Source organism: Protomyctophum parallelum (assembly GCF_964188405.1).
Source record: "Protomyctophum parallelum genome assembly, chromosome: 2".
Lineage (NCBI taxonomy): Eukaryota > Metazoa > Chordata > Actinopteri > Myctophiformes > Myctophidae > Protomyctophum > Protomyctophum parallelum.
The window spans coordinates 2,972,108-2,996,913 of NC_139699.1; positions in this window are offsets into that span (position 1 = coordinate 2,972,108).

The window sequence follows — 24,806 nt, forward strand, 5'->3', positions numbered from 1 at the left end:
CATAGCTACAGGGCTTTGTGGACAGGGGGGAATAGATTGTCTCTGTGTGGTTCATGTCAAGTCACCCTATCATGTCACAGTATATGTTAGTTATTCTAAATATTTAGCTCACAATGAATCATTGTCTTACTGAGTTGGTGCAACTGGAGTTCCCGTGTGCTGTACTCCACCTAGCACATTATTAAACAAGGCTTTTCATCAAGAAACAGCCTAGTTTCTCTTTAGCAACACATTCTCATGGTCTTCCAAGTAAGCACTTTGTCAGCACTTACTGATAACATACTTTGATTTGAGTTGTAGGCTGTGATTAAGTCAAGCACAGGCTTTTCCTCTATAAGCCTAGTTCACTATTTTAGTTGTCACCTTGGTAAAGACATTGGCATTTAGCCATTTGTCCTCCATTAATGTCTAACTGGTGTCAGTTCTTCAATGGCTAGCAACAACAAAATAATTTAGATTCATTTAGAATTTAACCACTTATAAGCACTATTATAGGCCTAATGTAGCCCTGACACATAAAAAATTACATGTCTGACTATTTTTTGCTTATATTGACATGCCCCAAATAGGGTTGAAAGTGGTTACAGGCTTGCATATTGCTGAAATAACTAATTAAAATAAAAAATAAATAAAAAATATATATACCTTGTAATTTGCTACAGACAGCATGCATGCTACACAGCATGAGTCTTGTTCATAAATGGGTAAATTTACTTGAAATGGTTTAACAAAAAACCCTTATCTCTCTTTCACGCACGCACGTACAGACGCACAACCCTTGGTGCATTCAAACAGATCAGGCCTAATATGATAAGCAATAAGCATGTAATACTTTGTGTCCTCATATTCTCCATGCAGAGCGTAAGCATTTTGGTGCATAATAAACCTATGCACACAATGTGACCCTAATTAAAAAACTGAAGAACAACTTTGAGAAACCATTGTTTTTCAACTACCGTCGTCCATGCAGCCTATTAGCAGCAATTGAAAAATTAAGAAGCTCAGGTTCCGTCAGCAGTTTTATTGAGCCTTTGCTCTCCTATGGTTCTGAGGACTTTTCAATGACGCCGTGCATGCCTCCCCTCCTTCTCTCTTCTCATCAAAAACCAACTGTAGATACAGCTCTTTCATGTAAGCTGAGTTTGAATGGTGATTATCATGATTTAAGCTCATTCTTAATTAACCCTGTTTTTTAATTCCCTCTCTCCTGCTAATTTCAGAGAAACTAGGTTCTGTACAATGACGAGTGCTCGTGGGAGCCTGTGTTCCTTAACCACTGAAACACTATGCTGTATACTTAAGTTAACCTGGGTCCCCCAGGGGTCTGTACTTGGTCACCACCTTTTTCCCCTTTACACCAAATTCTTGTCACTGAAAATAGCCGACGTATAAGCTCACAACACATCACAGCGTGTTGCGAGCTTGCTTGTAGGCTACTATCTGCTATATTCACTGAATGTTCGCCCATTTCATATTATATATATTTATTAATGTATTATGACAGGCCCAGAATAGGAATGCTATGGTTCACGTGGTTATGGTACAGGGCAAGAAAGATGCAGCATACCTCACTTTTTACACAGGAAACTAAGTCAGGCAGTAAACCCTAAGCACAGTCTAAACTAAGTCTAAACTAAGTCAGGCAGTAAAGCCTAAGCACAGTCCTATGGTTACAAGACACAGGAAACTAAGTCAGGCAGTAAACCCTAAGCACAGTCTAAACTAAGTCTAAACTAAGTCAGGCAGTAAACCCTAAGCACAGTCCTATGGTTACAAGACACAGGAAACTAAGTCAGGCAGTAAACCCTAAGCACAGTCTAAACTAAGTCTAAACTAAGTCAGGCAGTAAACCCTAAGCACAGTCTAAACTAAGTCTAAACTAAGTCAGGCAGTAAACCCTAAGCACAGTCCTATGGTTACAAGACACAGGAAACTAAGTCAGGCAGTAAACCCTAAGCACAGTCCTATGGTTACAAGACACATGCCACGGTGGCAGAAGAACTGGAGAAAAAAAAATGAAGATGGTGACAAAAACAAACTTTCTGACAAATCCTCCTTCACTTCCACCACACAACCAAACTGACAACGCAACCTAATTGTATTATTTAACTTTAATGTCCCTATAGCCACCGCAACTAATAATGAGCAATAAAGCATGAAGAAGGCCACAAGAACATTTTTTTAAATGTACATCAGCGGGTAAAGTAGTGGCATTCATCTTGTGAAGAAGAATACATTGAGTCCAATGGAACTCTCTGCATGCATTCTTTTTCCTCCTAAGCGAATTCAATCAGGGCTATTGATTTTCACTGAAACTTGTGATCTATGCGTGCATAATATACACCAACTGGCAGCCTTTGCTTCCAACAGACATTTATCATTGCTCAGGCTTGGACTTGGACTGAAGAAACATGGTGGGGGGGGGGGGGGGGGGGGGTGGGTACCGCTAAATGCTCAGGACATGTATAGTGCTTGTTGGTTCAGGAGGATAGGGAGCTAGGGATATAATAGATAGTTCTTAAATGTTTGAATGAGATATCTGGAATGTCATATAGTAACGTGTTAGCAATATTCCAGTGCACAAGTCATGTAATTCTAAAGCACAGACTACACCAATACTGTTTTAAGTGGAGATTCCCCTAGTAGGCTGTAATACCGTTTGTAATGCAGGATATATGCAGCATTGTGAAACGGTAAGCACAGACAATGGAATTAGTTATCCTCCTAATCTTTCTACAATATAATGCAACATTGCATTTTTGTTTAAAGCAGAGAAGTTGGGGAATTTCATTTCAATAAGCAATTCAAAGTTGATGATTTATTTGAACTGGTGGAAACCGTATCTCATTTTGGGATAAAACCGTGTGTTGTTATTAATTACGCTCTGCACTGCAGAGAGTATTCTTGGAAAGAATGTGACAGAACATGATGGAAGAAAATGTGACATGAAGCTATAATACATCCGTCCTCATCCACTGTTATATCCACACACAAATACAAAGCAATCTGAGGAATATATGGTCTCTGTCAGGTGGAAACCTCATACAGCATGTCCAAAACTGTAACTTTTCAGAATTCAAATTCACAAACAGCAAAGCAGCAGATCTACAAGCTCAAAATGCGTCTCTTCGCGTCACTTTTTGAGCTTGCAGATCTGCTACTTTTGGATACTTCTGTGTGATGCTGTAGTATGATCAAGTAGGGCGTTAATTAAATAGGGCATTGATTGATGAAAAAAAAAAAAACGGTTTTGGCCCGACAGCTATACTATTATTTAACATACGAATTTCAAATCACTCCATTTCACTCATTCTTTCTTTAACAGCTCCATTTGTCAAAAACATGTTGCACCTACTGTATACAGTAATGATCACCACACTACAGTAAACGTATTCTATGGCATTTCTTTCCCCCCCCGATGCAAAAGACGCTGATTATTCCTATTAGAATGGTGTGATGTTCCATGCCCAGTAACAGCACAATACAGGCGATGTCATCTGCCAATGTTATTTCATGCTCGGTTGGGTGTGAATCAATTTCATTCCAGGGAACAATTACTCAAGATTGCAGATTTTCTTTTTCTCCCCATCCATCTCTCCAATCGTAACACTTGAATGAAATCATTTTGCAGCTTTAGCCGAACGTACAGTATTAAAATGAAAACAGACACAAGCTGCTCAGTGTCGACTCGTGCCATCGTGTGACATTGTCGACCATATTGCATTGACCAAATGGACAAAGTACTCACATTTTCTTTCTTAAGTAAAACTATCTCTGTTACAAGAAAACGTCCTGTGTGAAAAGTTTACTAGGGTAAAAGTATAAACGTATTGACATCAAAATTGTATTCAAGTACCAAACATGAAAGTACTCATTACTGTATGTAGAATGTCCCATTTCACAAGTGTTCAAAATGTATGAAACTCTTTTGAAAATAGGAGATCTAGATCACTTTGCGACACGTTGTGAGCGTGACTAACCAGTACATGCTTTAAAAATGATTGTAGTGGAGTAAAACGTATAATTTGCCTCTGAGATGTAGTGGAGTATAAGTAAAAGTACTGAAATGTACGTGAGTACATGTACTTGGTTACTTTCCACCACTGATTGCATACCACTTCCTATTCCCCCCCCCCCCTCTCCTAGTCAGTAAATACCACTCTGTGACCCCAGTGACCTGGTGACTCACAGCGTTTACATTGTTGGAGCAGAGCAGTCAAACAATACCCGGGATGGATGACGGACGAAGCCTTGCACATTTCTCCCATTACTCACGCTGAGGAATGCTGGCTACAAGGAACGGATCATGGATTCCATGAGCTAGCTGGCTTGGACTGACTGACTGACAGCCATTTCTGGCCCTCGGAATTGGAATAAGGTAGAACATTGGGGAGATATCGGCCTCATCGGGACGAACACGGTGAGCCACATCACGCTTGGACAGTTAAAGAGGTTGATCAGTTTGAGTGTGTGCAGTTTCCGACTAACCTAGAGGTGTCATTCAAGCCCAGCTACCTCTGACTAAAGGGGAAGAGTCCACGGGTCAGTGGGCAGCACAGGCAAGACGGCACCTCTCCAATTAGAACCAGCTCCCAGCTCTAATGTATTCACTCAGGCCCCTCCGATCCATCGCTAGCCTTTTAGTCAGACATGGATGCACATAGTTGGTCACAAACAAGTAAAAGATCCAAGGAAATAATATAATCAAACTCCAAAATAGACTAACTCAAAAGAACTGCTTTCCGCCCCAAGGGACTGGGAGTAACTGAAAGGTTTTGTTCTAAAAATGTGGTATATCTGTCTATTTGAAAAGAGGTGAAATTATTGTTTGACGGCACAACATAAATACAAACAAACTCACACGAAGACGCACATGGTTATTGTATATACACTTGGTGTTGAAACGCTAGTTGTTGCACCTAATAAATATGTATAAGATAATAAATGTGTGCTCCAGTTTTCCGTGTGCGATCCTGATCTACATTTCTTTCGTCAGAGAGCAGCAGGCTCAGGGCCAAACAGCAAGATACTGTGGTATCACTGCACTCGACGTCGACTCATTCGTTTCAGCAAATCAATTATTGAATTCAGATAACTACGTTTTGTCAAAGTGCCTGAATGTGAAAATAAATCATGTTTCTTTTGGCACTACATTGTCCTTTCCTTTGTCACAAAGAAACAGCTGGGAGAGGCTGTGCCTCATAGCATCCACAGATTGTTATCTTTCATGCCTCATGAGTCGCTCAACCCGGCACAGTAAAATCTGCAGGATAAATTAAGGGTTCTACTGTGCATACAAAACGCACCGGATATACAGATTTATCTTCAAACATTTGATTCCACAGAATCATAATGGACAAAGATGGAGCTATCTCTTGAAAGAAGCATGTTCGAAAAGGAGAGGAACATGGCACTGATAGAGTTCCCGTGTTTGTTACGCAGGGGAGATGCATGGCGTGGCACATTGTACGCTACATCAACCCTCCGCCCACACATACTGGATCTGAAAAGACACCTCGCTTGTTGTTCACCGAGTTGCCACGGCAATATTTCTATTTATCCAGTGAGACAGCTATACAAATAGATGAAGTGCAACAACATGACATTTTCTGTACTTCAATTACTTTGCGGGGCCGGGCCACGTGGGTTAAAAGCCAACAAACCATAACTTTCCCTGACATTTCCTCCCCCCGTAGTGACCATTGATGGATTCGCCCTGACAAAGCATTCATTATCGCAGAGAACAGAGAGTGCACTAAAAATCTCTTCCCCTTTCTTCTCTCCTCCATGCTCTGCCTTCTCCTGTCCAAATCGAGATGAACTCGGGCTTGCAGGAGAAAATGGTTTCAGTAACACACAACATCAGAGGGGAAAAAGGGCGCATTGAGGCGCTGCAGGGTATTCTGTTGCAATCAGAATGCATTTTCTTATTGCAGGGGCGTCCATTACTGTGCAGTTGGGCAGAAGAAGGGGCATATGAAATGGAGACAACTGCTCTGTGCCAGTTCAGATTTGATCCTGCCACAGCATTGGAAGAGAGAGAGACTGGGGTGGAAATGAGCCACGATGCTGTGCTAGCGGAGATTAGCATCCCTTTTATCATTTATCTCAGAGTTCAATGCATCTCTCCTCAGCGGTATACCAAGACACAGCAGGGCTACGCAGCCCCTCCTTAAGAGATCCCACCCAAAAGCCCTTTTTGTGAATGTAATGAAAATTTAAGATATATCACTTTCTTTTTAAATACTACAGTATATTATTATCATATTTTAAATTATATATATTTATGTCCGGTAATTACCCAGTAACTGCTAGTTAATTGCACAGTAATTGGAAGTATATGTACATATTCATTTATGCTTTAGTAGATTTCCTTTAGATTATTTAATACACATTATTGTCTCCACCAGGCCGAAGGCATTGAGAGAGAGTTTTGCACTCTGTCCGTCCGTGTGTCCGTCCGTCCATCCGTCCGAGGAAGAAAAGCCACTTGAAAATGTTCAACTCAGCCTCATGGTGGCGCTATAACTGGCCGATTTGTGTTTTTACCTATAACTGCTCCGATCTGTGTAAAACCTTGTATGCATACTCATGAGGCCAAGGAAAAACCTTTGCCTGGAACTTTTCACATATGCTCTTTATAGCACCACCAGGAGGCCGACATATGTAAAACACATTTTCTTATACTAGTACTCTTATCCAAATTTCACGCAAATCGGTACACATGATCTCCATAGTCATGTAATCAGGCCGGCTTGTTTGATTTCTCACATTCCATCCTGATTGGCTAAGATTGGCATCCAAAGTGTTCAGGAGTAGCCCGTTTTATACCCGTTTTGTACGAAATGCCGCAAGTGTCCGATTGCGGTGAAACTGTGTACGTATTCCCATTATAGGCTGAGGAAGAAATGCCACTTGACAGTTTTTTTTATCAGCCTCATGTTGGCACTAGAACAGGCAAAGTCGCGTCTTCACATATAACTTTATGTGCAACATTTATTTTATATTAGTCCTTCAGATTTTATCCAAATGTCAATTCTGGTGGAAACCTGTGCCCAGAGGGGCACTTCTTCTAGTCTGTTGTACTTTCACCTTGGTCTTCCTTCCCCTTTGCCACACACACACACACACACACACACACACACACACACACACACACACACACACACACACACACACACACACACACACACACACACACACACACACATCAGTGAATGTGTCTGGCCTGATAATAAGCATAATGGTTTCTGACACCAAGGCCTGCAATGAAAGGTTTATCAGCCTTGAGTGAAAAGGGGAACAGAGAAGCTACACATCACTATACATTACTGTATTAATATTGAACACACAATGAGTAAGAGAAGGATTGAATTGTAACATCACACACATACAGTAGGTGTGTGTGTGTGTGTGTGTGTGTGTGTGTGTGGTGTGTGTGTGTGTGTGTGTGTGTGTGTGTGTGTGTGTGTGTGTGTGTGTGTGTGTGCGTGTGTGCGTGCGTGCGTGCACATGTAAAGCAGTGTTGCCATATCTGTTTTATTATTAGTTTATTATTTATTATTATTATTATTATTTTTGGAACACAGTTCTTATTTGACACAATATAAAACAAGTCTATGGAAATTCAGAGAAAAACGTAGAATGCGTAGATTACGTCAAACTTCTGTGCTCTATAACCAATGTATATAGGTTTAATGTGCTCATGTAGCCTCATGTATAGTTCTATCTTTTGGACTTGTTTTCATACACCTAGTTGCTTATTGCTCTCTCAAAATATGGCAACACTGATGCAAAGGCTTATGCACAAATACAAACACACATAATATATGCACATGATTCAGAACACACACCCACCTGATCCACCCCACAGGCACTGCACTGATTGTCTGATAGCATTAGCATTCCTGTCCGAGCTTGATATAGAAACAACACTGGAATCAGGGCCATCACTTCTAAGATGTTCAAATCACACACAGAACCCCATCTATTCACCTTGGACAGGCTAATAAATAAAACAGAACCCCCCCCCCCCCCCCGTGGCAGTAACAAGGCTGTAAAGTATTGCCCTGTTTTACAGGTGAATGAGACGGCAGGCTGAGGGAAAAGGGGGTTAGCCCAGAGCTCAGTGCTTTACAAGGCAGGAAGGGTGTGTGTGTGTGTGTGTGTGTGTGTGTGTGTGTGTGTGTGTGTGTGTGTGTGTGTGTGTGTGTGTGTGTGTGTGCAGTGTGTGTGTGTGTGTGTGTGCGCACACACACACTGTGCAGTCTATCCAATGCTGCTCTTTCTGCTTCCATTAAGTCTCTGCAGATTGACTCCACTCCCTTCCCCTTCCATGCTAGAATGGAAGTTTCACAACGTCACAAAGCATTGTGGGTAATCACATGCATGCGTTGGGATAACGGTTTCCAAGACATATGATATCAATTAAGAAACCTGATGCCGTTTTTTGAGTGGTGCAACCATTGAAAGCTATGTGTATGGCTGTGTCCCTGCCTGGGTCTGTCCCTGGCCGTGTCCGAGCATGAAAATAGCGTTATAGCGTTTGTTAACCACCAAGTGTCACTGTTGCGCAGCCTAACACACGGACACAACAACGCAAGTTGTGTTTTTTTGGGCTTGTTTCAAAATGTTGTTTAAACCAGTGGTTAAATGTTGTTTAAACCAGTGGTTAAATGTTGTTTAAACCAGTGGTTAAATGCTGTTTAAACCAGTGGTTAAATGTTGTTTAAACCAGTGGTTAAATGTCGTTTAAAAACAGTGGTTAAATGTCGTTTAAACCAGTGGTTAAATGTCGTTTAAACCAGTGGTTAAATGTCGTTTAAACCAGTGGTTAAATGTCGTTTAAACCAGTGGTTAAATGTCGTTTAAACCAGTGGTTAAATGTCGTTTAAACCAGTGGTTAAATGTCGTTTAAACCAGTGGTTAAATGTCGTTTAAACCAGTGGTTAAATGTCGTTTGCATGGCAAGGAACTCCAAAATGAAGGTCTATGCCATACAAGATTTGCGTCGTTATAATTTTTAAAGAATATTCCACATTCTTCCCTGTAGATCGATCGACAATTTTCAAATAGCCAATACTGCTCATTTGCCCTATAGTCACTTCTTGTTAGGGTTAATTTTCATACTGTAAGTTGCAAATCTTCTCTGGCAAATGCATGCAGGCAACACAGAGCAGTGCCCGTCGATGGAAACAAATGGAATGCCTCGCAGACATCTTGTTATATTTACGCAGCTTCTGTTTTACTGAGAGAGCAGAAGGAAGAAGAAGAAGAAGGAAAAAAAAAAGCAGAGCAATCACATCGGTGAGCTACAACGCAGCGGCCTCCATTACAGAGAACATCTGAGCAAGCCAAACATTGGCCTCATCATGTCAGCCGTACGACTCCCCGACTCCGGGCCCACAGAGACTCTGCAATCAGCAGTACGCACAACACAAATATAACCCATTCTGACCTGAGATCAGATTCATACGAGGTTTCCGCCGGACACACACTGGTCTGATGAACCCATTCTGACCTGAGATCAGATTCTAAAAAATGTCAGTCGTTCTTCGATTTTTCAAAAAATAGCAGACCTACAAGCTCGTATCGCGCCACTCGGTGGCGCGATATGAGCTTGTAGATCTGCTATTTTTAAATAGCTAAAGCATGACATGATGCCGACACCAAAATGGGTGCCCGGTCAGAATGGGATAAACACATTAGCCTTAATTAGATTGTGGCCAATGCTCTGACTTCATCAAATCTAATACATGTTGCGCTGGACCTAATCCAGCCAGCCGGTTGTTGCCATGGTGTTATTGTCTGTGGCTGCTGCTGCCGCCGGCGAAAGGGCCAGAGGAATGGCCACCGCTGCTGCTGGGGAGCTACAGTGGTTTCTGCTGCTGGGGAGCTACAGTGGTTTCTGCTGCTGGGGAGCTACAGTGGTTTCTGCTGCTGGGGAGCTACAGTGGTTTCTTTCTGCTGCTGGGAGCTACAGTGGTTTCTGCTGCTGGGGAGCTACAGTGGTTTCTGCTGCTGGGGAGCTACAGTGGTTTCTGCTGCTGGGGAGCTATACAGTGGTTTCTGCTGCTGGGGAGCTATACAGTGGTTTCTGCTGCTGGGGAGCTATACAGTGGTTTCTGCTGCTGGGGAGCTACAGTGGTTTCTTTCTGCTGCTGGGGAGCTACAGTGGTTTCTGCTGCTGGGGAGCTACAGTGGTTTCTGCTGCTGCTGGGGAGCTACAGTGGTTTCTGCTGCTGGGGAGCTACAGTGGTTTCTGCTGCTGGGGAGCTACAGTGGTTTCTGCTGCTGGGGAGCTACAGTGGTTTCTGCTGCTGCTGGGGAGCTACAGTGGTTTCTGCTGCTGGGGAGCTACAGTGGTTTCTGCTGCTGGGGAGCTACAGTGGTTTCTGCTGCTGGGGAGCTACAGTGGTTTCTGCTGCTGGGGAGCTACAGTGGTTTCTGCTGCTGGGGAGCTATACAGTGGTTTCTGCTGCTGGGGAGCTACAGTGGTTTCTGCTGCTGCTGGGGAGCTACAGTGGTTTCTGCTGCTGGGGAGCTACAGTGGTTTCTGCTGCTGGGGAGCTACAGTGGTTTCTGCTGCTGGGGAGCTACAGTGGTTTCTGCTGCTGGGGAGCTACAGTGGTTTCTGCTGCTGGGGAGCTATACAGTGGTTTCTGCTGCTGGGGAGCTGCAGTGGTTTCTGCTGCTGGGGAGCTACAGTGGTTTCTGCTGCTGGGGAGCTACCGTACAGTGGTTTCTGCTGCTGGGGAGCTACAGTGGTTTCTGCTGCTGGGGAGCTGCAGTGGTTTCTGCTGCTGGGGAGCTACAGTGGTTTCTGCTGCTGGGGAGCTACAGTGGTTTCTGCTGCTGGGGAGCTACAGTGGTTTCTATAATCATTCATTTGCGTACACACACGGCTGCTGCTGCATGTCACGATCAATTTCAAAACACCTTAATTTTTATCGGCATGAGAAAATGACACGTCAAACACTTAACATACATACGTTTCACATTTCTGAATACTGGGAAAATTTTACAAGATGATTGGCTGTATAGTATTTTGCGATCTAACTTAATCTATGCACGTTCACGTTCCATTGTATCCATGTGCTAATGAGATTGTGATGATGCTGTATGTACCGTAATTATTATACAATACGTGTGTGTGCGTGTATGATTATACCATAACCGTAACACATATACCTGTAGCTATGTTTGCATGTGCATGAACACACATACTGTACATGCCAGCGTATAGTAGCTCTTGGCGTCTTGGGTGTATGAGCATGCATTTGTGCCTAGCGACTCGGCCCCATGCGTCGGTGTGAATGTGAAGCAGGCGGGGGGGAGGGGACGACGATGGGGCACAACATATTATGTGTGTCAGCATAAACCATGTGTCACATTCAGCATATGCTCCTGGGCAGCTCCCCCTGACTGTCCCCATTACATTCAGCTCCCCCTGACTGTCCCCATTACATTCAGCTCCCCCTGACTGTCCCCATTACATTCAGCTCCCCCTGACTGTCCCCATTACGGCAGGCCTCTCCCTCTGAGATGACCTATCAGAATCAGGCCTCTCCCTCTGAGATCTGAGATGACCTATCAGAATCAGGCCTCTCCCTCTGAGATCTGAGATGACCTATCAGAATCATCATCTGAGATGACCTATCAGAATCATCATCTGAGATGACCTATCATAATCAGGCCTCTCCCTCTGAGATCTGAGATGACCTATCAGAATCAGGGCAGTTGTTCTCAAAGTGGGGTCCGGGGACCCACAGGAGTCCTTCAGGCGGTTCCAGTGGGTCCCGAGCCAAAATGTGTCAACATGAAACCACTTTAACCCCATTTACAGTGCATTCCTTATTTAACCCCATTTACAGTGCATTCCTTATTTTGAGGGAAATCTTTCATGCACATCCCCCCCCACTATGCCGGCGGAAGAAATGCCACTTGAAAATGTCTTGAATCAGTCTCATGGTGGCGCTATAACCGGCCCATTTGTGTTTTTCCTATAACTGCACCAATCTGTGTACAACTTTGTATATGAACACTCCCTAGAGGCAAAGGAACGACCTTTGACCTGCATTTTTCACTTATATGCTCTTCAAAACGGTTCTGTTTGATTTCTCATATTATTACATCCTTATTCCTTATTGGCTACGATTCGCTTCCAAACATTTCAGGAGGCCCGTTTTGTACAAAATGCTGTAAATCATGAAGTGTCCGATTGTGGTGAAACTGTGCATGCATATTCCCACCAGGCTGAGGAAGAAATGACACAAAAATGTCCCAAAACGCTCCTATCCTGGTGGAGACCTGTTAGTTCACACTAACACTATACTGTAATGTTTTATATCTCTCCTTTATCATATGCTGAATATGTTCTCCAACTGCAAGAGAACCATTTCTGCCTTCCTTAGTAGAGCCATCTATGCATAGCTAATTTGTAATAATGCACCGTGCGGTATGTATACACTGGACTATTATATTTGACTGTACCTTCCTGTTGTTCTGTTGTCTGTGTTCCTTTCTTCTCCTATTGTCTAATATAATATGAATTATGAAAACTATGTACATACACGGTCCCTGAACTACAGTGCATGTGCAAGTGTATAATATGTTGACATACTTGTGTACATTTACATGTGTGTGTGTGTGTGTGTGTGTGCGTGCGTGCATAACTGCACATCACAAAATTGCATTCGCACACATGTAACTGTATACATAATTGCACACGCACACATAGCTGCATACTAAATTGCATACGCACACAACTTCACACATAATTGCAAACAGTGATGCATTCATACATGCCTTATATTATGTGTGCTTACACTTGCAAATACATGCACATACTGTACAGCAGCACCATTACCATGCAGGCAGTAGTACAGTACATGCATATCGTCTCTGTCGGGTGGAAAACTCATATGAACAAAACTGTTTACATTTCAGGAATCAAATAAAAATACATAGAAAGTGGAAAATCTACAAGCTCATATTAAGGATCTGCTACTTTTGATGTTTTGAAGTGTGATCAAGTAGGCGTTAATTTACGAAAAAACACAAAGTCACAACATCGGAGATAAGAGGTTTCTGCCCGAAAGCAATGATATGCATAGAATACACACACACACACACACACACACACACACACACACACACACACACACACACACACACACACACACACACACACACACACACACACACACACACACACACACACACACACACACACACACACACACACACATGCTATTGTTAATAGAAAGCAGGTGAGATGCTGTCTCTCCCAGCCTGTTATGTATCTTAATAGTCTGTCATAGTTAAATGTACATGACACAGGGGGTTCACATACTGTATGGCTGAGCAGACATCCCTATTGTTGTTAATACTTAACAGTCTGCTCTCTCTCATAATCAGTACTGCTCTTTATTTATGATCTTGACTGCAGTACTGTATGTTGGCTTCTTTCAAAACATTAACCTATTACCTTCTTTGTTTATGTTGTGATTTATTACGCTGACGATGGAGTTTGTAGTGTTCACAAAAGAAGAGGTTTTATTAGTCACTCTCTGATACAATGTTGGAAAAAAATCAGACCTGTCTGAACTGAGCGGTGAAACTACACTTTTATTTTACTGTGTGTGTGTGTGTGTGTGTGTGTACGTGTGTGTATGTGCGTGCGTGCCTCGATCCACACACAGCCACGTGAAGTGATACCAGCGGTAACGTCACTAACGAATACAAAAATGCTCGCCCCAAAATACGCTCACTCCGGGGTCAAATACGGCGGCCTCGCAAAGGTCGCCACCAGCGTATAACGTCACTAAAACTATGCCTAAACATATACCTTATTATTCACTAAAACTATGCCTAAACATATACCTTATTATTCACTAAAACTATGCCTAAACATATACCTTATTCCAAACCTTAACCTCAATAACCCTATTTAAACTATGCCTAAACATATACCTTATTCCAAACCTTAACCTCACTAACCCTATTTCTCTGAATCTCTTAGTTACACCAACATTGTTCTTGTTAACCATTGTCATCGATGAAGTATTCACAAGGATCCCTGTATGTATATTTGACCAAAGGAGACATACAGTAGGCTACAGTAGATCGTGAACTCACTAACAAGCAGCCATGGCCTGTGTAGTGCATCCATCACCACTGAACTGAACTCTACTTTGTTTACTAAACTGTAAACTGCATTTTCTGTCTTCATACTACATACAATATCATATATCGTGGCACAAAACAGTTTCAGATGATAGCCCGCGGCCAAATACATTGAAATGTTTTATGAACCACTGCTATAGACAGAACATAATTTAAATGTATTCTTTCAGTGTGGGGCCATTTTCACACAGAGAGAACCCTTAAATGTCACAGCAGCTGTCTCAGGGGGTCCCTGGCCACAATGGACACCCATTCTGACCTGAGATCAGATTCATACGAGGTTTCCACTGGACACACACTGGTCTGATTAACCCAATCTGACCTGAGATCAGATACTAAAAATGTCAGTCGTTCTTCGATTTTTCAAAAAATATCAGACCTACAAGCTCGTAGCGCGCCACTCGGTGGCGCGCTATGAGCTTGTAGATCTGATATTTTTCAATAGCTAAAGCATAGCATGATGCTAACACCAAAATGGGTCCCCGTTCAGAATGGGTTAAAAAGTCCTGCTGCTGTAATGTGCACTAATATCACTGATGGAAATATTTGGCTTTGACCCGAGCTGTGTGCTCACAACCAGACTTGGAGAGCAGAACCCAAAAGCTGCACGCAGTTACACATCTCTAAATTCTGTATAATTACCAGCATGTGTGTGCGCGTATGTGTGCGTGTGTGTGTGTGTGTTTGGCTTCAATGTACATTTGGTTAGAGCAGTGATCCAAAGACGGGCTGGGGAGCCTCAAACATGGCAACCTGTTCTCAAATATCCCATGATTTATATCCAATGAAGTATGAGAGACTTGTGTAAAATAATATATATATATATATATATGTATTCCAAACTCCCAGTAGCATTTGGAATAAAGTGTTTATATGGTGATCTATACCGATTCAAACGGTATACCACCCCTCCAGACCGCAATGAAAATGTTATATTATAATATATATATATAATATATTCTATTCCAATTGAGGTGTTTACTTGAGTAAATGTACACCACTTACTTTACAGGCAGACAGACATAAATGTGGACCTGGTCCAGGCCCAGATGAGAGCAGACAGACATAAATGTGGACCTGGTCCAGGCCCAGATGAGAGCAGACAGACATCAATGTGGACCTGGTCCGGCCCAGATGAGAGCAGACAGACAGACATAATGTGGACCTGGTCCGGCCCAGATGAGAGCAGACAGACATAATGTGGACCTGGTCCGGCCCAGATGAGAGCAGACAGACAGACATAATGTGGACCTGGTCCGGCCCAGATGAGAGCAGACAGACATAATGTGGACCTGGTCCGGCCCAGATGAGAGCAGACAGACATAAATGTGGACCTGGTCCGGCCCAGATGAGAGCAGACAGACATAAATGTGGACCTGGTCCGGCCCAGATGAGAGCAGACAGACATAAAGGTGGACCTGGTCCGGCCCAGGTGAGAGCAGACAGACATAAATGTGGACCTGGTCCGGCCCAGATGAGAGCAGACAGACATAAATGTGGACCTGGTCCGGCCCAGATGAGAGCAGACAGACATAAATGTGGACCTGGTCCGGCCCAGATGAGAGCAGACAGACATAAATGTGGACCTGGTCCGGCCCAGATGAGAGCAGACAGACATGAATGTGGACCTGGTCCGGCCCAGATGAGAGCAGACAGACATAAATGTGGACCTGGTCCAGGCCCAGATGAGAGCAGACAGACATAAATGTGGACCTGGTCCGGCCCAGATGAGAGCAGACAGACATGAATGTGGACCTGGTCCGGCCCAGATGAGAGCAGACAGACATGAATGTGGACCTGGTCCGGCCCAGATGAGAGCAGACAGACAGACATAAAGTGGACCTGGTCCGGCCCAGATGAGAGCAGACAGACATGAATGTGGACCTGGTCCGGCCCAGATGAGAGCAGACAGACATAAATGTGGACCTGGTCCAGGCCCAGATGAGAGCAGACAGACATAAATGTGGACCTGGTCCGGCCCAGATGAGAGCAGACAGACATGAATGTGGACCTGGTCCGGCCCAGATGAGAGCAGACAGACATGAATGTGGACCTGGTCCGGCCCAGATGAGAGCAGACAGACATAAAGTGGACCTGGTCCGGCCCAGATGAGAGCAGTGCAGAACTTTACATTTCTTTCTGTTTTCCTGGGCGAAGGTCATTGCTTATGCCTTCCTCTTTTCATATACGTTACATTTCACAGTCTATTGCTCCATTCTCATCTAATGACTAAAGACTCCTCTGTCTGATTTGGTTAGGGTTAGGGACGGGTTAGGGGTAGGGGTAGGGTTAGGGTTAGGTGGTTAGGGTTAGGTGGTTAGGGTTAGGGTTAGGGTTAGGGGTAGGGTTAGGGTTTATATACATTACATTTCACAGTCTATTGCTCCATTCTCATCTAATGACCTGCAGACTCCTCTGTCTGATTTGGTTAGGGTTAGGGTTAGGGGTAGGGGTAGGGGTAGGGTTAGGTGGTTAGGGTTAGGGTTAGGGTTAGGGTTAGGGTTAGGGTTAGGGGTAGGGTTAGGGTTAGGGTTTATATACATTACATTTCACAGTCTATTGCTCCATTCTCATCTAATGACCTGCAGACTCCTCTGTCTGATTTGCGAGACATGAGAGTGGACATGACAGATGAAATGACTTCAATTCCGCTCTGGCGTGGCCGGGAGAAACGTAACCTGTGCAAAGGAAATGCACACGAGATAAGCAACAACACGGAGAGCCCAGACAGAACTATCAAGACATGCAATCATGAAGTAATGAGCCTCCATGACCGGGCAGAAATGACATGATTAAAGTTTGTTTTATGGAATCAGAATAGAAATTGTTATTATTGTTTCATGAATTCTATTGCTGTGGCTTTGCTTCCGTGCATGAGGTGGAGGACAGTAGAGAGCGTGTCGGCAATAAACTATAAGTATGTTTAATATTAATTAAAGACCTGTAGACGTGCAAATATATCATCGTAATATCATTGTGGGAGTTGTCAATATCCCTCTGAAATAATGTCACCTAGATAAATTCATGTACATTAATTGTACTGACTTTGATTAATAACAGCGTATATACAGTACAACCAAACTAATCAGCAAACAAACTAAACAAATGATCAAATCGAGCAAAAACAGACTTATGACTAATGTGAAATATTGTCGCTGTCAGACAGAAAGCTTGTAGGCTTTTTCTTCATGAATCAATGGCCAATTTTCTATGACAGTACCATGCAAAAGTGGTAAAAAGAGTTGCTGATTGACAAGCTCACAACTTGGCGCTATGTGAAACGCCAGGTTGAAAGTGGTTAAGTATTTCTGTGCCTTTTATGAATAACCTGAATATAATATGATATAATATGAAAGCTATTAATCCATGAGGCAGATTCTACACATCCTTTCTCCCTTCTATCAGTAGTTCTTACAATTTAAAGCTTTTTTAAAGATGTTAAAAACTAGCAGATGTTCAAGCTCGCAGTGTGGCACAAAGTGACTCGTTGTAAGCTTGTAGATCTGTTTTTTTTTAATAGCCAACATACCAGTAAGACGCCCTGAAACAACAGGTCTGGGAATGCCCATATATGGATATTAGTAAGGCCAGGCGAGACCATGGGCCAGCCCAGTTAGGGCCATGGGCCAGCCCAGTTAGGGCCATGGGCCAGCCCAGTGAGGGCCCGGCGAGGCCATGGGCCAGCCCAGTTAGGTCCCAGGTAGGGCCCAGGTAGGGCCCAGTTAGGTCCCAGGTAGGGCCCAGGTAGGGCCCAGGTAGGGCCCAGGTAGGGCCCAGGTAGGGCCCAGGTAGGGCCGGGCCTACATTTTCGGGCCTGTTGAGAACTCCAGTTTTCGCCGGCTGCCGGGCGCGGCTGCGCTAATAACTTTGGGGCGGGCCCGTCTAGAGTTTGAATGGACAGGTATCAGTCAAAAGGGAGACATCGAAGAGGAAGGACGCGTGGGGAGGGATCAACATATGGAATGTCAGAACAGTTCAGCACCATATATGGAGATCTAAGGGTTTGAGGTTTGATGTCAGATGTAGAGTTGCTGGCCGACTCACAAGGTGTGACGGACGGACGGAATGACAGGTTTGGCAGGTTTTCATAGTAATCTGCGACCTACAGTCACAATAAAATCTAAAATGACAGTGCTTCCCCACTTTTAATGGCTACTTAATAATCACTATACATTGGATTGGATTCATTGGAACAAAGGCATTTTGGGGTTTTTTTATCCTGAAATGGAATGGTTTTGGACATCCAAAGTTTCCGCCTGACAGCGTTAATATAATTAATACATTAACATAGTTGTAGTTGTAGTTGTATCATCTCATCTCAAACAACGACAATGTCACACAGGGCTCCATGATTTGCAATAATACAGAATAGATTCATCCACATCACTGTCAGATAGAAAAGCTTCAAAACTATTACTTTTCAGGAAACGGATAAATGCACTTCAAAAATGGATCCAATATAGTTAGTCTCAAGCTCTGGTTAATACTTTTCATGTGTTAAATATATATAACACCCACACAGACAGACTTAATTAACCATGTTCAAATATTGATCCTTCTCACTACTATTATGCAACACTGTCATATATGACAAGCTATGAAATAGGGCATTAATTTATGAAAAATACGTAAAGACGTAAAGATGAAATAAGGAGATACAAGGTTTCTGCCTGGCAGTGATGCTATGCTTTTAGCCAGTATTGCCTGAGGGGCTCTTATTTGAAATGCTACACATGTGATGGCAACGGAGGATAATTTAATAGGTTTTTTGACTTGGCATTCCCCAGGAGTCAACATGAGACATGGGGAAGAAAAAACATTCTAATGTGCATGCTGGGCTCGACAGCAGCTAGCTCTGATAGAAATTATGTTTTTTTATTTTTTTTATGTCGCTCTGTCGGCTGGAAACCCCATGTCCAAAACTGTGAATTTTCAAGATTCAAATTCAAAAGTAGCAAAAGTAGTAGATCCGCAAGCTCAAAACATAGGCCTATATAATATGGTATATTATACCCCTCACGCATTTCAATCTTGTGGATCTGCTGGTTGCTACTAACCTTTCGACTATTCTACAAGTTAACATCACACCCTCCCCATCTCTATTCTTATTAAATGATGTATCCCAGTTGCCATTAAATAACACCCGTATTCGTGTCTTCTTTGCTGGCGTAACGGCCGCAAAGAAGATGGTTGCTTCGCACTGGAAACCGCCTCATACATTGTCATTTCGCCAATGGCCTTTGACCTTTCTAGACATCATTTATCTAGAAATGTCTACAGCAAGATTGCATGGTGCAAAAGAGGAAAACATTGAGATTTGGTCTGGTATCGCAGATTTGGTTAAGGGCATGGTTTAATCATTATTATTATTATTATCATTGTTTATTGATTTTTTTGTTTCCATTGCACAGTAGTAGGAGTAATGACATTTTGTGGCATATTTGGTCTCGGGGGGGGGGGGAGGGGTGGGTGGGATTGTTTGTTTTTGTGTTCCTTGCTTTTGCTGTTATGTGTTGTTTTATATGTGTTTTGTTTTCTTTAAGTCATTCATGTTGTTAACGTGTCTTATTGTGATTTTTGTCTTAAAATAAAAAACATTTGATAACAAAAAAAAGATCTTGTGGATCTGCTACTTTTGATGCTTTTCGTGGGACTATTATAGTATAGTATATACTATAATATATAATATAATAATTATAGTATAGTGTAGTAAGACCAAGTAGGGTGTTAATGTACAGAAAAGAAAACACCACGAATATCAGAATTATGGAGATAAGAGGTTTCTGCCCGACAGCAACGATATCTATCTTTTTGAGTGGCGGCAGATGTTCCACATTCTCCGGCAGCGATGCAGCGATGTGCTCCAGAGGGAAATCAGGGAAAACTACACACTATAAAATTAAACCACTGACACTTCACCGGCCCTGAAAGCAAATAGGGCCCGCAGCATCCAGAAAGCTGGAGCAAATCCATCATTTCTACTTTTTTGGGGGGATCCCATCTGTGCTAACTTTCATTAACACTGGGCTGTATCTACAGTGGACTGTTATTTCTTCTCTGATGGATAAACAGAGCTTATTTTATTCACTGAAGCCCATTGTATACTGTGATAACACAAAGAAACACACTGTCTGTGTGTGTTTTTCATCATATGATTATTAATATTTACATTAGCCGGTGCTAATATAGTTGGGTGTGTGACTGTGTTGTTCCAGTTTGAGTCAGCTCTGTGGTTCTTACTGGTAGAGATGAAGAGACTTTTGACTCTCTGTAATTTTATTGGGAATTCATTGGGATTGTTTTTGTTACATTCTAATAATGTTTTTGTTACATTCTAATGATGTTTTTGTTACATTCTAATCATGTTTTTGTTACATTCTAATGATGTTTTTGTTACATTCTAATAATGTTTTTGTTACATTCTAATAATGTTTTTGTTACATTCTAATAATGTTTTTGTTACATTCTAATAAAGTTTTTGTTACATTCTAATCATGTTTTTGTTACATTCTAATGATGTTTTTGTTACATTCTAATAATGTTTTTGTTACATTCTAATCATGTTTTTGTTACATTCTAATCATGTTTTTGTTACATTCTAATCATGTTTTTGTTACATTCTAATCATGTTTTTGTTACATTCTAATCATGTTTTTGTTACATTCTAATGATGTTTTTGTTACATTCTAATGATGTTTTTTGTTACATTCTAATGATGTTTGTGTTACATTCTAATGATGTTTTTGTTACATTCTAATGATGTTTTTGTTACATTCTAATGATGTTTTTGTTACATTCTAATAATGTTTTTGTTACATTCTAATGATGTTTTTGTTACATTCTAATGATGTTTTTGTTACATTCTAATGATGTTTTTGTTACATTCTAATGATGTTTTTGTTACATTCTAATGATGTTTTTGTTACATTCTAATGATGTTTTTGTTACATTCTAATGATGTTTTTGTTACATTCTAATGATGTTTTTGTTACATTCTAATGATGTTTTTGTTACATTCTAATGATGTTTTTGTTACATTCTAATGATGTTTTTGTTACATTCTAATGATGTTTTTGTTACATTCTAATGATGTTTTTGTTACATTCTAATGATGTTTTTGTTACATTCTAATGATGTTTTTGTTACATTCTAATGATGTTTTTGTTACATTCTAATGATGTTTTTGTTACATTCTAATGATGTTTTTGTTACATTCTAATGATGTTTTTGTTACATTCTAATGATGTTTTTGTTACATTCTAATGATGTTTTTGTTACATTCTAATAATGTTTTTGTTACATTCTAATAATGTTTTTGTTACATTCTAATAATGTTTTTGTTACATTCTAATAATGTTTTTGTTACATTCTAATGATGTTTTTGTTACATTCTAATAATGTTTTTGTTACATTCTAATGATGTTTGTGTTACATTCTAATAATGTTTTTGTTACATTCTAATAATGTTGTTGTTACATTCTAATAATGTTTTTGTTACATTCTAATGATGTTTTTGTTACATTCTAATAATGTTTTTGTTACATTCTAATAATGTTTTTGTTACATTCTAATGATGTTTTTGTTACATTCTAATAATGTTTTTGTTACATTCTAATGATGTTTTTGTTACATTCTAATGATGTTTTTGTTACATTCTAATGATGTTTTTGTTACATTCTAATAATGTTTTTGTTACATTCTAATGATGTTTGTGTTACATTCTAATGATGTTTGTGTTACATTCTAATGATGTTTTTGTTACATTCTAATGATGTTTTTGTTACATTCTAATGATGTTTTTGTTACATTCTAATGATGTTTGTGTTACATTCTAATAATGTTTTTGTTACATTCTAATAATGTTTTTGTTACATTCTAATGATGTTTTTGTTACATTCTAATGATGTTTTTGTTACATTCTAATAATGTTTTTGTTACATTCTAATAATGTTTTTGTTACATTCTAATGATGTTTTTGTTACATTCTAATAATGTTTTTGTTACATTCTAATAATGTTTTTGTTACATTCTAATAATGTTTTTGTTACATTCTAATGATGTTTTTGTTACATTCTAATAATGTTTTTGTTACATTCTAATAATGTTTGTTACATTCTAATAATGTTTTTGTTACATTCTAATAATGTTTTTGTTACATTCTAATGATGTTTTTGTTACATTCTAATAATGTTTTTGTTACATTCTAATGATGTTTTTGTTACATTCTAATAATGTTTTTGTTACATTCTAATAATGTTTTTGTTACATTCTAATAATGTTGTTGTTACATTCTAATAATGTTTTTGTTACATTCTAATGATGTTTTTGTTACATTCTAATAATGTTTTTGTTACATTCTAATGATGTTTTTGTTACATTCTAATAATGTTTTTGTTACATTCTAATAATGTTTTTGTTACATTCTAATAATGTTTTTGTTACATTCTAATGATGTTTTTGTTACATTCTAATGATGTTTTTGTTACATTCTAATGATGTTTTTGTTACATTCTAATGTTTTTGTTACATTCTAATAATGTTTTTGTTACATTCTAATGATGTTTTTGTTACATTCTAATAATGTTTTTGTTACATTCTAATAATGTTTTTGTTACATTCTAATAATGTTTTTGTTACATTCTAATGTTTTTGTTACATTCTAATGATGTTTTTGTTACATTCTAATGATGTTTTTGTTACATTCTAATAATGTTTTTGTTACATTCTAATGATGTTTTTGTTACATTCTAATGATGTTTTTGTTACATTCTAATGATGTTTTTGTTACATTCTAATGATGTTTTTGTTACATTCTAATAATGTTTTTGTTACATTCTAATAATGTTTTTGTTACATTCTAATGATGTTTTTGTTACATTCTAATGATGTTTTTGTTACATTCTAATGATGTTTTTGTTACATTCTAATAATGTTTTTGTTACATTCTAATAATGTTTTTGTTACATTCTAATGATGTTTTTGTTACATTCTAATAATGTTTTTGTTACATTCTAATGATGTTTTTGTTACATTCTAATGATGTTTTTGTTACATTCTAATGATGTTTTTGTTACATTCTAATAATGTTTTTGTTACATTCTAATAATGTTTTTGTTACATTCTAATGATGTTTTTGTTACATTCTAATGATGTTTTTGTTACATTCTAATAAGGTTTTTGTTACATCCTAATAATGTTTTTGTTACATCCTAATAATGTTTTTGTTACATTCTAATGATGTTTTTGTTACATTCTAATAATGTTTTTTTTGTTACATTCTAATAATGTTTTTGTTACATTCTAATAATGTTTTTGTTACATTCTAATAATGTTTTTGTTACATTCTAATAATGTTTTTGTTACATTCTAATAATGTTTTTGTTACATTCTAATAATGTTTTTGTTACATTCTAATGATGTTTTTGTTACATTCTAATAATGTTTTTGTTACATTCTAATAATGTTTTTGTTACATTCTAATAATGTTTTTGTTACATTCTAATGATGTTTTTGTTACATTCTAATAATGTTTTTGTTACATTCTAATAATGTTTGTTACATTCTAATAATGTTTTTGTTACATTCTAATAATGTTTTTGTTACATTCTAATGATGTTTTTGTTACATTCTAATAATGTTTTTGTTACATTCTAATAATGTTTTTGTTACATTCTAATAATGTTTTTGTTACATTCTAATAATGTTGTTGTTACATTCTAATAATGTTTTTGTTACATTCTAATGATGTTTTTGTTACATTCTAATAATGTTTTTGTTACATTCTAATAATGTTTTTGTTACATTCTAATGATGTTTTTGTTACATTCTAATAATGTTTTTGTTACATTCTAATAATGTTTTTGTTACATTCTAATGATGTTTTTGTTACATTCTAATGATGTTTTTGTTACATTCTAATGATGTTTTTGTTACATTCTAATGATGTTTTTGTTACATTCTAATGATGTTGTTGTTACATTCTAATAATGTTTTTGTTACATTCTAATGATGTTTTTGTTACATTCTAATGATGTTTTTGTTACATTCTAATGATGTTTTTGTTACATTCTAATGATGTTTTTGTTACATTCTAATAATGTTTTTGTTACATTCTAATAATGTTTTTGTTACATTCTAATGATGTTTTTGTTACATTCTAATAATGTTTTTGTTACATTCTAATAATGTTTTTGTTACATTCTAATAATGTTTTTGTTACATTCTAATGTTTTTGTTACATTCTAATGATGTTTTTGTTACATTCTAATGATGTTTTTGTTACATTCTAATAATGTTTTTGTTACATTCTAATGATGTTTTTGTTACATTCTAATGATGTTTTTGTTACATTCTAATGATGTTTTTGTTACATTCTAATGATGTTTTTGTTACATTCTAATGATGTTTTTGTTACATTCTAATAATGTTTTTGTTACATTCTAATAATGTTTTTGTTACATTCTAATGATGTTTTTGTTACATTCTAATAATGTTTGTTACATTCTAATGATGTTTTTGTTACATTCAAATAATGTTTTTGTTACATTCTAATAATGTTTTTGTTACATCCTAATAATGTTTTTGTTACATTCTAATGATGTTTTTGTTACATTCTAATA